General features: G+C 40.9%; 1 protein-coding gene across 1 annotated transcript in view; it reads left to right on the forward strand.

The window, feature by feature from the left end:
* LOC149089071 (D-aspartate oxidase-like) overlaps positions 1-15,796 on the forward strand; it is a 49,617-nt gene that overhangs the window by 29,359 nt on the left and 4,462 nt on the right. The gene's annotated exons all lie outside the window — the stretch shown is intronic.

Consider the following 15,796-nt stretch of genomic DNA (forward strand, 5'->3'; position numbering starts at 1 on the left):
ACCTAAATATGAATCTGTCTTGATTGGTTGGATGATAATAATAATTATCATTAGTAGCAAAAAATACTGTTTATTATGTGCTGCTTTTGCAGAAAACTAAAATTTTATTTATTAATATATTTTTGACAACATTACAATATAATAACGAGTCTAACTAAGAGGTAATTTGAGCCCAGTCCAGTCATTGGGACAGTCGGCATATATGTTTGTGCTACTCCATAGTAAATAGATTTTTAAGTGTCGCGTGTGATATGGCCGCGTATCTAGGAATGTAATTTGAACGTATGGGAAGTTACGGCGAGTGAGTCGAGAACGGGGTTCGTGAGTTACGGTCGTTAAAAGATTCGAAGAAATAGCACGTGGTTAATGATAAGTCTACGGAGCACTCCTGCTAAGTGGTTTTTACGCGGGAAAAGTCGCGTCTAATTAATCTAATGGACACAATTTTGATGGAATAGTGACAAGACCCAGGTAAAGCATCAACTTGTGTCAACGATGAATCGTGCTCGCCAAGACTGACTTCGCAAACCCAGTTTCAAGTGAATAGCGGTGGTGACTGGAAGTGAAAACAACGACGTTCAGATTTTTCCTGCTGCTAGAAACTTCGACGTGGCCGGCTACCGACAGACTGAATCCAGGTGAGGTTTTGATCTTGTGCTTGGACAACACAGGAGTGTAGAGAATCCTCAGGACTTTATTTTCCGGAACTTTTTTTGGGAGGTGAGTACCGAACTTTTGACTCTTGTTTTCTTTGGAAATTGATCAGTCATGGCGAGAAATTACAAATGCTTTTTGGGGGCTCAGGTTTCTAATGAAGTGGTTGCATGTCGGGAACATTGTGGGAACATAGTAAAATTCACTAAAAGAATGAAAGGTGAATGAAAGAACTAAAAGGTGGCAAGAGGCATTTTTGGGATGCCGTTCAGGGTGTTTTCACGGTGACCAGTTTAGTTCATGAAAAGGTGTTATGACAAATTCTAAATGTAACTGTAGTAATGAATTCAAGAAACTAAGATATTTATTTGTTGATTTTTGTGAAATTTAGAATAAACAGGAAGCTTTAGCAATATAGTGAGATATAGTTGACAGCAGTATTAAATTCTTTAGAACCTCATGTCAGCAAAAAAAGGCAAACAGGTTGCAGCGTATCAAGCACCAGTAGGAAAGCGAACAAGGTCGCCAATCAAAAAAAATTGCTAATGTTACCCAACGCATGATGGGAGATAGTGATGAACCAGAAAGTGAATCGAGGCTCCCCTGTTTGTAATATTTTTTCAGATAACGGTATTTCGATTGATGGTGCAATAGCATGCATGTATAATCCCCATAATTATAATTTTCCCAATATTATGAATGAAGATATATAGCTGTGAATAATGCAAACGTATCAGAGGTTGATACACAGACAAATGATAACTCACATACAAATAGGACTATTGCTGTTTATAACATTGGGAGGTCAAACAGTATAATTAATATCAATTTTCTGAAACCCGGATATGAACGAAATTTCCGGTAGTGAGGACGAATCTTTCGATAACAATGGCTTCTCAACAATTGTCAATAAAAAGGCTGTCAAGAATATGGTAAAAGTACGGGAAATGCCCCCACTTCTGATAAATAACTTAGAGGACTGGCCTAAGTTACACACGGAGTTACTCAGCATATGTAAGAAAAACCGTTTACAGGCTAACAAAAGTCCGACGAATTCAGGTTACAACTAGAGAGTCTCCAGGACTGATTGGCTGTAATGAGATTTCTGAAGAGTCAAAGTGTGCAATATCATACATATAGAATAGCGGAGAAGCAGATATTGAGAGTGGTACTGAAAGGTCTTCACTCATTGTGCAATGTAAATCAAATAAAAGAACTTTCGAATTTAATTGAATTGCCCACCATTTCAGTGAGTAGGCTAACTAGTCAGAAATAAGAAACCTTTGCCTATATTTATGGTGGAAGTAGAAAAAAAACGCAGAATTTCGAGTATATATTCAACATAAGAATCAACAATATAATGAACATCAAGGTGGCCATCGAACCGTACAAAAGAAGAGGAAGAACCATCCAATGTTATAGGTGTCAGCGGGTTTTCCATGGTCAAGCTGAGTGTAACAGTCACTCCAAATGCATGAAATGTGGTCAGGAACATTTCACTTATCTGTGCACGAAAAAGAACGAAGATGGTTAAGCATTCTGTGTGAATTGCAAAGGCCCTTATCGTCATGGTCCGGCTGCCCCAAAAATCGCAAGAATAGCAAAAATTTTTTAGATCACTTGAGTGACGCGCGGCACAGTTCCAGAGCATTTTAGTGGCCCCCAACACATTTCTAGAACACTTGAGCGGCTCGTAAACATTTCTAGATCCCTTCAAGGATCCACGGAGCATTTAGAGATCACTAACGTAGCTCTATGGAGGACTTATCAATATGGAGAATGTTAGTTCAGGTGCCCACAAACTAGCGAAAGGTTTTTCTCGTTTATGGCACACCGAATAAGATGCCATTAAGAATATTTCATATTTTTATAAAGGGTGGCTGATGACGTAAGCATCATTCAAACCCCTCGGATTAATGGCCGGATCAACCATTAAGCAAAATAAGCACGTGCTTAGGGCATCAAGAAAAAGGGGACACCATAAAAAGTTATTGAATTTGTTTTTTATGTACAATTTTTCTTCAGCCTAAAGCATACGACAAAAAATCAGAATTTTTGATTGACTGTAAAGTTTAAGAAGAACATTAAAAGGATGGCATAAATGCAGAAAAATTAATAATATTGTAAACTAGAGATCACGTTAATGCTGAGTTTTTTTGGAGAATGAGATTTCATACAATTTTCATGAAGTAAGCTTGGGCCTTCTTAACAGCATCATGTGGCCCTTGGGGAAACTGATTTTTGTGAGACTCCCCCCCCCCACTCCTACCTAGCTAAAAATATCTGCCTACCGATTAATTTGCATACTAACTGTCGCAAATTGCAAACAGATCTAATTGTCATGAGGGCTGCGTTGAGAGAGCTTAATTGCCTTGGTCTGTGTCCAAGAGACGCACGAATTAAGAGTAATAGATGACAGGAAATGTGCAAATCTTTGTGATTAGGGGGGGATAAAAAAACTGCATGATTTCAGGGGTGATGTAATGAATTCAAGAGATAATCAATTCAATGAATTCAAGAGATAATCAATTCAATGAATTCAATTGAATTCATATTGAATTCAATAATAATCTTATCATTAATTATTGTTACTCGTGCAAGCAGGTTCACGCCCTTCTGGTATATAACTCGCACCAGCATAGGCGTACGTAGAATTTTCTCGAGGGGGTGTTTTCAGATTTTTTTTCCTTCTGAGGGGGGTGGTTTACTTTTTTCCCCTGCAAAATAACACTATAATCTTGGCTCAAGGGGGGTTAGAACCCGAACCCCCCGGAAACGAACCTACGTCCTCTCATTTGCCGGATGAGCGCCCTAGTCTACAAAGCCAACGAATCCTCTTTCCTCACAGCTCGTCCGCGCTGAACAGGGCCGTACATGGACAGCTACAACTGTCAAAACCTTCGTAGTAATAGCAGAGAGTGACACCATCTTCGAATAAGTTGCCATCAGAAATTGTCAGCTTTGCCCTGAGTAAGGTCTGGCTGTTTTATGTACGGCCCCACTCAGCACACACACACAAGGAAAGAGGATTCGTTGGCTTTGTGGTCTTGGAGACTCATCCGGCAAATGAGAGAAAGGGGGGATTTTTGATTCCTCGCAAGGGCAGTTAAATTTCCTTTCCAGGATTTATCTTCGCATCAGCTGTCGAAACTATCGTAGTATTAGCGGAGAAAGACATCCTCTTTGGATAATATCAAAGACTTTGCAAGAAGGAAAAGAAAAGCGTTGGCGGGGGAAGACCTTCAATGTCCGCGCTTTGAAATATTCACACCATAATTCTGCCTTAGAGCCTTAGGTTAGTTACTTCTGAAATATAAAATTTCATTTGTTTTTTTTATTTATTCATATATTCAATATCGAGTAAAATATAATTGTAGAGACAGGAAAAGGGGGGGGGGGTCGCACCAAAGCCATTCGAGTGCTTAGGGCCCCCAAATGTGTTAATCCGGCCCTGTCAAGAAGAAGCAATCAAATTCGAGCAGCCGTGGCCATAGCTGCATCTTTGGCAGTGAAAACTTTGCATCGCCTACGGGATCCATGTGTTTCTCGTACAGAAAATGCTGTTTTTTTGTGAGTACAAACAGCACCTCCTGGAAATAGAAAGCCTCCGCAAGCTGCTTGTGACGTAAGTAAGTAGTCCATTTTTCCTCAGAATATTCGGGGAAAAAATTCCCTGCTCGGGCAGTGTAATCGTTGTGAGGAAAAGAAATGATCGGGCTCCGAATTGGCGATTTCTATGCCCCACATCCAATCACTATGCGGTATTTGTGCGCCAATCAGGAAGATTCTACGCCAAAACAAGAAGAAACGAAAGAGGATGCTGTGTTTCAAAATGTGGCAAACTTGCTAGGCAATCTGAATGACGTTGATGGCAATCAGTGCAGAGGCCTTCTATCTCTAGGAGGTGCTGGAGCAACTCGGTGCTCATCACGCACGGCAAAAGTTCTAGTTACGGCCCTGTGTAGCACCATATTTTCTTTTCAAAGCGGAACTATCGATGTTTAGTCATCTTGCGAACTTCACCTGTCGTTGAATTGCTTCGAGTCACTTTTGATGTATCTTCCATACTCATGATGTATGTAATCGTGTCGATTAACTTTAAGAATAGGCAAAGTGTAAAACTCTTTTACGTAAACCGGAGGTAACTAAGAAGTACGAAAGTCTGGATAACGAAACGGAGATCGAGATGTAGTTCGGAAAGAAAATTCACATTCCTCTGTGGGGAATCGAACCACCAATCTCACACTGTCCGGGCGAGTGTTCTAACCATTGATAGGAGGTAACTAGCATGCAGTATTGCGTATTCCGATATAAACTGAGAGATGGAGGTTCGCTGACCAATCTCGGTGGGTATTTTATATACAGGGTAATTACTTAATTCCTCGTTGCCGCATTTTACTGGCGAATTGTTGATCCGGGAGGCACACTCGAAGTAGGAAAAAGTACTAAAAATAACGTGTAAATCTAAGATGCGTCATTCATGTTGCAAGGGGGGGTCGAAAAGTTATTGAAGTATAAAAATTAACTTTTTCTATACGGACACTCGGTCCTAAAAAACCGAATTATAAAGTTGTTGCCCAGTTTCTCCTGAGGTCTACAAAGAAATTACACCTTTCGAAGTGAGATACCCGCAGAGATTACTTAAATTTATGGATAGGGTAAATGTTAGGAAAGAACAGCATAAACGAGGGAAAAAAGCTTTGTCCGTTAGTTTATGCTGTTCTTTTCCAACTTTTCTCCGATTTTTTAATTCAAAATCCCTGCAAATACACTCATGTCCATAAATTAAGGATAATTCAGAATCACACGGAAATCGAATTCTAAAGTAAAAATTTCACCTGTAGAGTTATCACACACATCTGCAAGAATGATATGCAAATTTCAGGAAGCCACCAGATGATGCCGATAGTACGTCACGATGACGAGAGTGTAAGAGGGGGGGGGTATATAAGGAATGGTGGCAAAGAAGTGAAATTGTTCACAAGAGTGAAGTAAGGCGCTCAGTGCCATAAGCGAATAGTTATGACACAGAGGACGCATGTGGATGATTTTTTACGCGGTAGAATTATCGGCCGCCTGGAATGTGGACGTACTCAGATGGAGGTATCCGAGGAACTTGGAATTGCCCAAAGTGTCATCTCTAGGCTTTGGCAACGATTCCAAGATAACGGAAATGTCAGTAGACGTTACAGTACAGGTCGCCCCCGAGTTACAACGCCGAATGAAGACCGGTATTTGGCAGTAACTGTCAAAAGAAGCAGACGGAGCACAGCATCCGACCTGTCTCTCTCGTCAGCTATCTGCAGCCACGGGTACCACAGTTTCAAGGCAAACCGTGTACAGACGTTTGGGAGATATTGTTCTATATGCTCGCAGGCCTGTCAGATGTGTTCCGCTCACGGCAACTCACTGTCGGCAGCGATTAGCCTGGAGTAGAGAACATGCAATGTGGACATCGTCACAGTGGGCTTGTGTGATGTTTTCCGACGAGTCCAGGTTTAGCTTGCAGTCTGATTCACGTCGGACTTTCATACGGAGAACGCCAGGTACCCATTACCACCAAGACAACATCATTGAACGACACCGTTAGGGTGGTGCAGCATTGCTCGTTTGGGGTGGAATTATACTGGGTTCCAGAACAGATCTGCATGTTCAAACCGGAACCATGAAACCCCAAATTTATCGGGACACCATTCTGGAACAACATGTACGTTTGTTCAGGGGTGCCATGGGCGCAGAATTTGTGTTTATGGATGACAACGCCCGTCCTCACCGAGCAAACATCGTAAACGAATGCCTTGAATCTGAGGATATAACACGTAAGGAATGGCGAGCATTCTCACCTGACTTGAATCCGATAGAGCATGTGCTTGGCCGACAAGTTGCAGCCCGTCAACCACCTCCTACATGTGTACCGGAACTTCGGAGAGCATTGCTTGCTGAGTGGAGTGATCTTCCCCAAGATCAGATCGATAATTTGATACTCATCATGCCTAGGCGTTGTACGGACTGTATTTCATCGCATGGGAGACATACAATGTATTAACCATGTATACCAACCATGTAATAGTAAGTTTTTGTAAAGGAGATATTTTTTACAATTGCTCCAGGGAGCAAAACTCGTAGTTTTTATGAATGGTATCATACATATACCATCGTTTTTGTTCTTTTGTTTAATAAATGGGCTTTATGAATAAGTAACGTTTGTTTTGTTTTTGAACCTTTATTTGCCGGAGCTGGCATTATCCTTAATTTACGGACATGAGTGTAATATACTTGGAAACGTAGAAAGTTTTTTTTGTTGGCACCAGGAGAGACAGGACAAACTTCCTAATTGGGTTTTAGAGGACAGGGATCCCGTATGAAAAGTAATTTTTTATTTTGATAACTATACAACCCCTTGCAACATGAATGACTTATCTGAGTTCTACTTTGGATACTTTTTCTGATTAGAAAGTACGCTTCTAAGGCAGGGATTCTTAACCTATGGGTCGCGACCCAAACTTGGTTTGCCGGGGTTTCCGAGACGGGTGTTTTAGATCAACTAACAGCCAGGGGTTCTTGAGCTATCGGTCACGACCCAAACTCTATTCGCAGGGGACTTTCGGGACGGGTCGTATGCTGGGATTATTGAGCCACGGGTCACAAACTAGACTTGATTCGTAGGGGCTTTCTAGATCAGTCGTACTTACAGTTCTGTTAGAAGTTCCCTTATTACATCACTGGTTTTACCAATTTCGAAAAACAAATAGTCCTATGGGTCTCGAAGCTGATCCATGTTGTTGTTTTTAGGTTGCTGCTGAAAAAAGGAAAGACTCAGCTCTAAGATCAACGGTTCAGCAGTAAAATGCGGCAAAGGGGGATTGCGTAAGCACCCTGTATAAATAGATTACAGAAAAAAAAGACATATTTATCATTTGTTGTCTTTTGTTGAAAGTCGGGGTTGGAGCTGTAAGAAAAGCAGCGAATACGTCATCATAGTCCCGATAGAAGTGACCATGAAATTCCTGGTGAAACGAAAAACTTTGCAACCAGTGTAAGAGAAATCTCTCTTCTCGATGGTTTCGATGAAAAAAATGTCTCTCCTCGTCAGCTTTTCGAGACCTCTCTTCATGAAACGGCTTCGAATGTCAGCTTTTAGCTTGATGCCCTCTTCGTGGACCTCAGCTCCCGCGTAAGTCATCGAGATGTACGTGAAGACGAGACAGAAGAAAAAGAGGTGATACAGTAAGCATATTTTCTCATCGATGCAGATACCTCCATACCCAAAAGTTATGTATATGGAAAAGAATATCAAAATAAATATTTTTATGGTAAGTATCATTATGGGATAGTTCAATAAATTTTCGGCTTCGTCCAGAACGTTGTCAACGATCTGATATCTATCCAGTAGCGCAAATACATTCAGGTTCATGTCACAGAGTTCCGTGCGAAACTCCCGTATTAGTTTCTTGCTGTCGTGGAATACAGTGACGCAATACACACAAAAATAATTGGGTAGTACCAAATGCGTCACACAAAGTGCTATCATACTTATGGCGTACACAACAAGAAGCGTTGTCGTATGATATTGGAGATCGTCCCTTTTAAGTTGAACCTTTATACCATATTCCAATTTTCCTTGGCTATACAGTATGGCGATATCTAATATGGGATAAAGTATCGGCATTGTGATCAAGAGAAACTGAACGATGTGTATTCCCCGTTGTGACTCTTGCGACGTCATGTGCATACGTCGCTCAGCGTTAAGCATACTTCGTAGCAGTTGGCGCATTTGTTTGCTTCTGCTCACGATGCTGTACCATATTACGGATTGGAATGGCACATGCACATAAAAAAATACATCAGTGAAAACATCTTCATCGAACATATACTTCGATACTGTTTCCACCATGGGATTAAAGCTGTAAATAAAAGCACTCAAGCACAAGAGCCACATGTGCAACAGACCCGTCTTGTAGCCGCTTCCAAAATCCAATATAGAGACGGCAAACGAAGCAAACTTCAAGGAAAATCCTCGCATTGTTTCCAGTTCGTTGACGAAGCTGCTTGTTGCGCTGGGAGAGTTTTTAGAATGGCGGTCTTTTTGACGAAACATAACTTGAATAGTCCTCGTTACTTAGAACAGAACTGGTTATCAAAAATGGCGATTATTCCTTCGACTATCTTCGTCTTTTATTTTTCAGCTAGTTGCTCATCGGTTCGTGTTCATCCAATAGCAAACAGCTCTACAAATAAGTTTTTTCTTCTTTTTTTAAGTTATCCACATCGATATCTGATGGGCTAATCAAAAAACGTCCGTGAGTGAAATCGAGTCTTTCATACAAAACACTATAATCATTAGATAAATTACTTTCACTTCGTACAGAACCAAATTTGTCCGTGCCTATTAGTATGATTGATGTTGAACCGAATATTACTGTTTAGAATATGTCCGACATTTTTGTTGTGAAAGAAGCAATTTTCATAACGGGATTGCCACAAGGCATGCACGTGTCGGCGTAAGTACAATAACTGCTATAGTGCAAATATATATTACGCTTTCAGTTCCGACGTTAATGTGGCCATAATAGTTAATACTTTATATTTTTGCTAACAAAATATACCAGAAAAAAAATAAATTTCTTTATTTAACGATCCAAGAATCGATCAACGTCGATACACCTCAGAAACAGATTTTTCGCTATCTGTGTTTGGAAAAGTACAACATATTGTAAGTTGAAACTGACACTGTGTCCATTAATCAACGCTGTAACGCTGAGTAGGTATTTATGTTTAATTTTAAATTTTATCTCATGTATCATGCGTCATAAATAAATAACATGATGAACACCATATGTCCTATGCCTGTAACAATAATAATTGGTTTATAGCGTGCACTTTCACATAAGCATCAAATCGATAGCACTATGATTAAGTCATCTTACGACAGAAAATTAACGTTGGGGGGTTAGTCTCAAAAATAGCGTGTCAAAAAAGAATGCAGTACGTTTACTCTAATATAAAGATCTACCGTTATTTTTCAGCAAAATGTTAAAGAAATCCTGTCTTTGCATATAACTTTTTAGAATAATAATTATACTGTTTATCCAGATTTTTGATTAATGGAGTGATTGTGTTTGAAATGTCTAAATACGTTCGTTAGTTAAAGGTTATTTTAGGATTCACACAGTGATCTTTATTACATGTACTACTACTCGTACATGACTTACTTTGCGTTTCCTTCGAGTACTTTCATTCATGAGCAGAACGTCATTTTCGGCAGCTGAAATGGCCTTCACCTCCCAATTTCGTCTTCATGAAACCCAGTAATTGGTTATGAGCCAGCGCTTTGAGACATATTCAGAAAACCACTCGAAAACGTGAATGGGTTGCCAGAAACCACATCGTTTCCCTTATCAAAAAAAAAAACCCCAAAAACAAAACTTTGTGTTTGTCTTTGCGTGGTAGGTACTGACATAATGAAATTGGTATCATCGGATTTGTCCTTGGAATAGCTAACAGGCGATACCAATGATTTACATTTGCGTTGCTTACTTCTCGAAATATAGCGCAAAACAATTTCATTACGAATGTGAGCCGCGTGCCTGGAATCCAGGCCGGAAAAGTATCAAAATTCGTAAGGGTGTCATCGGATTAGTCTTAGGAATAGCTAGCAGATGATAACATTGTCTTTTTTTTAGCGTTATGAACCTCCTGAGACATAGCGTAAAACAATTTCGTTACGAATACGGGCAGCACGGCCCCCCCACAAGGGTGTTGCTTACAGGGCTGAAGCCCTGTAAGTAACACTCTACCCGACTGTACTTGAAAGTCAGAAAATATGAATACAAGCGGGTTTTTGTATAAAAAGGGTGTTTCTGATGGTATGGGTGTTGGTAGGAAATGAGCATTTATAGAACTCCCATCAGGCTTTTCTGTTATCCGGCCTGCCCTTCCGCCACACTAAGCCGGAAAGTCCAGTGTCTACCGCTGAGATCTTCAACTTTTTTCCAGTCGCGAGCATTGCCTGTACCCATCGGCACCCTTATGGCAAGTTTAACATACGAATGCATGAAATGACGATGGTTTCAATCCTTGAAGGCAATTCCCCCAAGGTGTTTAATTGGAACTTTGATCAATTGCTGGCCAGCACGAAATCAAACACGAGCACCGAGCACTCTGGGTACTTCAGGGATCACCGTGGTGCTCGTGAGCAACGGGTTGAATATGACTGGTCTACTGTAATATCAGTTTCGGTGTCATGCGACATTGCGAACTTTATATGATGCCATGCTACGATGCTGGACAAAAGAAATAGGGAGGGGGTCTTCAACGTATGGTTTACGGAAATTTCGCCTCTGATGTTTCGTTCCTGGTAAATTTCGTCCTCGGAAATTTCGTCGCTGACAATTCACCCCGGACATTTCGCCTGCTCTGACTGTGTGAGGGACCGAGTGAGTGATTGAGTGACCAAGTAAGACTGACCAAGTGAGTGGGGTAGCGAATGACCATAAGGTTGACTGAGTGGGTGATATTGACATTTCATCACTTCTGGAAAATGATTACTTCCATTAATTCTGAATTTTCATCGATTTTTGAATTATCCCTTTCATGTCTTCGAATTATTCTTTTCAAAGAGATAATTATTATATATTTCTTTCATCACTTCTGCATTCACTTCATTGGTTCTGAATTTTCATTATTGTAATTCGTGAACTATTTCTTCCGTTTATTCTGAAAATTTCCATAAATTTTGGAACTATTTCTTTCATTTATCATGAATTTTTATTGGTGCTGGAATTACTTCTTTCACGTATATATTTTGAATTCTTATCAATTCTAAAATTGCCTATTGTTTCGGGATACGTTTCTCTCAGTTTCAAATCACCTTCTGTGCTGAATTTTTATCAATTTTTTTTTGTTTTATACAGTGAAACTTCGGTTAACGAACGGTTCGGTTAGCGAGAAATTCGTATGACGAGCAAAAAAATCGATTCGATTAACGAGCAAAAATTTTGCGCTTTATTTATTGTCACGTTTTTACAACTAAGCTGATGATTTTTCGCTTTCGTGCACACACGCGTTGTGGAATTGTAAGTAATATTCTTCCCTAGTGTCCAGGTCAGCGTGCCTCACTGGAAAAATTGAGTGTTCACTGAAAAAATTGAGTGTTCACTGAAAAAATTGAGTGTTCACTGAAAAAATTGAGTGTTCACTGAAAAAATTGAGTGTTCACTGAAAAAATTGAGTGGGACTATTATACGAAACTAAATGTCGCATTGTAATCGCGCGTATGTGCGCTTGTTTTTTATATAAATTCTGCTTGGCCAGGAGTTGACCATAGACGAACTGACGGACCTCCATTGCATGCAACAGCAAAGAGCTTATATTGAAGGTCTATTTTTTCTGAGGAAGAGAGAAGTCCCTCACTTTTCAAATTTGATTAGAGAGATGTGTAAAATGTGGGAATCGGTGCAAAATTCTGTAGAAAACTACCATTGAAATAGCAGTAAAGCAAGCAATAAATCTGTCCGACGACAATGAAATTTCCCATCTCCCAGAAATCATAAAAAGGGAGGCAAAAAGCAGGTGTCATTAGATACGTTGTTTTTAAAATCACACAAAAAGGATAAGAATGCAAAACAACAGGGAGTCCGGAAATCGTCCAACACGAGATAGTCCTCTTCTCTATCGTGCTATCGTTGTTTAGTGAGTTAATTTGTATACATTATATATATATCGTATCGCATGTTTGTTTATGGTGTTATTACATTATATATATATATACTGTTCATATTTCACTTGAAACCTCTGATTCTTCACCTCTCTTTCTGTGTGTGTGGCTCCCTTCAGCACTTGTCGGGGCTCCCCTTTCCATTTGTGGCCCCCTTTCTATCTGTGCCCCCCCCCTTTAGAGTATCCTAAGGCCACAAACGGGCCGCATGACATCAGGTTGCGAACTATATGACATGCACAAATAAAAAGAATTTCACTGGAACTTTTGCTGTCACCTATCGGATAAAACTGTTATCATTTTCCAATTGAAGTTGCTGACCTGCATCTGAATAGCGTAATAAAGTAATAACAAAATATTGTATCAATATTGATAATATTTTGAAAAATATAACATACGAGTGGCATTCCACTTGGTCACTCGTGGACCACCCCTGACATTTCACTCGCCCTGACCGTATGAGTGATCAAGTGAGCGAGCATATGAGTGACCAAGTGAAATGAACACCTCTGACATTTCACTCGGGACCGTGTGGGTGACCATGGGGTCACTAACTTGACGAAAAATAAAATAGTACAGTGAAACCTCTCTCTTGTGGATACAGGTGGGATAAAAAAATTCGTCCGTGAAAGAGGGGTGACCATTAATCAGGAGACGGAAAAGCATACTTTTATTATACTGGGGAATATTATTTGGCTGTAAAAGATGGGGTGACCGCATCTGAGGGGTGCCCGTTGAGAGGGGTTTAACTGCACGTGTTAAATCCCTGACCCATATTTCCTCGAGAAAAAATACGGAATATTAGGGTTCTAAACACGGAAAAATACGGGACAACACAAATTATGATGCCGAAATTAAGGAAAGTGGCCAATTACTGCTAAAATCGCTCAAAAATCGCCAATGGCGGGAAATTTTTGTAAAAATGAACTAAGCGGCACATCCACAGATCACCTACGTGTGTGACACAGTTCCAGAACACTTCAGTGGTCCGTGGCATATTTAGAGTCGCCTTGAGTGGCATGTGGCGCAGTTTTAGAGCACTTAAGCGGCCCCCAGTGCGGCTCTACATCACTCAAGTTTTACCTGCGGCACATTTCCAGCTTACTTAAGTGATCCGCGGCATATAATTACGGATCACTTAAGCTGCCCGGACACATTTCCAGATCACTTGGATCCGTGAAAAATTTAGGGGTCACCAAAGTGGCTCTGTAGGGGACTTATCAATAGGGAGATTGCTAGTTCAGGTGCCCACAAATTATCAAAAGACCATTCGTTTTTCTTGTTTTTGGCGCACCAAGTAAGATGCTATTGAGAATATTTCACATTTTCGCAGGGTGGTTGATGATGTAAGCATTATGCAAACCTCCCTCCACCCCCCCCCCCCGTTGTTATCAAAAGTCAGCAATTCGGAAACCCCCCAATCGATACTGACGTAATACGTGAATGACCCCCCGTGAATATCCCCTTAGGGGTGTACGACCCGGGATCCGGAAATTTCGCCCCTGACATTTCGTCCCCGTCACATTTCACCCTGGGACGTTTCGCACCTGATATTTCACGTACCCTGAACGCATGAGTGACTGTATGAGTGATAAATTGTGTGAGTGACCATATAAGTGGATGAATAACCAAGTGAGCGTCAAATCGGTTTTAGGAGTGAGTTAGTGACCGTACAAATGACTAAATGAGTGACAGAATGACTGACCACGTGCGCGACAGTATCTAGAGTGCGGAATTGACTGAGTGAGTGACCATGTACGTGTCCAAGTGAGTGACCGAGTGAGTGCTTATTTGAGTTTCCAAGTGAGTGACTGTGTGGTTCACTGTATAAGTGATATAGTGAGTGACCATATGAGTAACCGTAATAACGATCAAGTGAGTGACCATATGAGTTACCATAATAATTAACAAGTGCGTGACGGAATGAGTGGCTCAGTGAATGAACGTATGAGTGACCAAGAGCAAGTGACCACATGAGTGATCGTAATAATAACCAAGCGAGTGACAAAGTGATTGACCGAAAGAATGACCAAGTGACCATATGAGTGACCAATCGAGTGGCCGTATGATTGACCGGTTGAGTGTCACAAAAGATGACCCCCCCCCCTTCATCCCCCCTGTTATGGACCCTAAAAATTTTGAATCAAATTAATTGTTTCCAAACTTACGTTGCAGCGAAATTGTCTAACATAAGCTGGAGTATAACAGAGTCCTGTAGAAAAATCGCCCTCTTAATACGTACTCCAATGCATTTGTGACAGCAATAGACATTACTGTACTACGTATTATGCTTTGTGCAAATTTCTGCCGCATACTCACCTAACATATACACAAGGGGCGAAATGTCCTGTTTGAAATGAGATATCCGGTCCCACTCACGTAGTCGCTCACTTGGTCATTCATACGATCACTCACTTGATCACTCATACGGTCACTCACTTGATGATTCATGCGATCATTTACTTTGTCACTCACTTTGTTATTCTAGCGGTCATTTCTGCGGTCACTCATACGGTCAGGGCAGGTGAAATGTCAATCGGTAAATGTCTACCGATATAAAATAACTTACTTGATCATCCATGTCACTCATACAATCATTCATATGCTCACTATACGGTCACTCATACCATTGCTCATTCAGTCAGGGCAGGTGAAATGTCCGGAAGCATATGTTCAATTCACCTAATCACTCACAGGGTCACTCACAGGGTCACTCACAGGGTCACTCACAGGGTCACTCACTTGGTCAAGGCAGACGAAGTGTCACAAGTACATGTCCAACTCACTTTATCACTCATACGGTTACTTACATGGTCATTCTTACCATTAATCATCTGTTCACACTTACGGTCATTCATACCATCGCACATACGGTCAGTCAGGTGAAATGTGAAGAGAGTAAATTTCCAGTTCATTTGATCACTCATAGGGTCACTCCTTTGGTCACTCACACGATCAGGGCAGGCAAAATACCATCGGGGGCTAAATGTCCAACTTGATCATTCATACGGTCACTCACACCATCATTCACATGTTTACTCGAACGATCATTCATATGGTCAGGGCAGGTTAATTGTCACCAAATGTCCAGCTCACATGGTTACTCATACGTTTACTCACTTGGTCACTTGTACCATCATTCATATGTTCTCTCATACGGTCAGGGCAGGTGAAATATCGGGAGGTAAATGTCCAACTCACTTAATCACTGATAGGGTCACTCAATTGGTCACTTGCAGGGTTGCTCATACGGTCAGGGCAGGCAAAATGTTCGGGGTGGAATATTCGGGACGAAATGTCAGGGGTAAAATTTCCGGGGGCCAAATGTAACGGGGACGAAACGTACTAGGGGCGAGATGTCGGAGGCGAAATGTCGGGGGCAAAGATTCCATGAATCGTTGTAGCAAAAATCTCGTTTTAACGAAC

The sequence above is a fragment of the Pholcus phalangioides genome, unplaced genomic scaffold, assembly GCF_987345545.1.
Source record: "Pholcus phalangioides strain wild (caught in Gottingen) unplaced genomic scaffold, Ppha-v1.0 ptg000002l_1, whole genome shotgun sequence".
NCBI classification, from domain to species: Eukaryota; Metazoa; Arthropoda; class Arachnida; order Araneae; family Pholcidae; genus Pholcus; species Pholcus phalangioides.